The following is a 680-nucleotide window of genomic DNA, read 5'->3' on the forward strand; positions in this document are numbered from 1 at the left end:
CAAACCTAAACAGAATAAAAGCAATATACAGCAAGCCAGTAGCCAATATCAAATTAAATGGAGAGGAACTTAAAGCAATCCCACTAAAACCAGGGACAAGAAAAGCCTGCCTACTCTCTCCCCATCTATTCAGCATAGTTTTTGAAGGTCTAGCTAAAGCAATAAGAAAAAAGAAAAGGAGATCAAGGGGATACAAACTGGAAAGGAAGAAATCTATGTATCACTATTTGTATATGATAAGACAGATAAGTGATCCCCAAAATTCTACCAGAGAACTCCTTCAGCTGATAAATAACTTCAGCAAAGTGGCTGGTTATAAAATTTACTCAAACAAATCAGGAGCCTTCCTTTATATAAAAAACAAATGAGCAGAGAAAGAAATTAGGGAAACAACACCCTTCACAATAGCCATGGATAGTATAAAATACCTTGGTGTAACTCTAACCAAACAAGTAAAAGATCTGTATGACAAAATTTCAAGTCCCTGAAGAAAAAAATTAAAGAAAATCTCAGAAGATAGAAAGCTCTCCCATGCTCCTAGACCAGTAGTATTAACATGGTGAAAATGGCCATCTTACGAAAAGCAATCTACAAATTTAATGCAATCCCCACCAAAATTCCAACACAACTTTTTTTAAATTTATTTTTATTAGTTATTTACATGTCATATGGTTTCTCCT

Source organism: Mastomys coucha, unplaced genomic scaffold, assembly GCF_008632895.1.
Source record: "Mastomys coucha isolate ucsf_1 unplaced genomic scaffold, UCSF_Mcou_1 pScaffold12, whole genome shotgun sequence".
In the NCBI taxonomy this organism is placed as follows: Eukaryota; Metazoa; Chordata; class Mammalia; order Rodentia; family Muridae; genus Mastomys; species Mastomys coucha.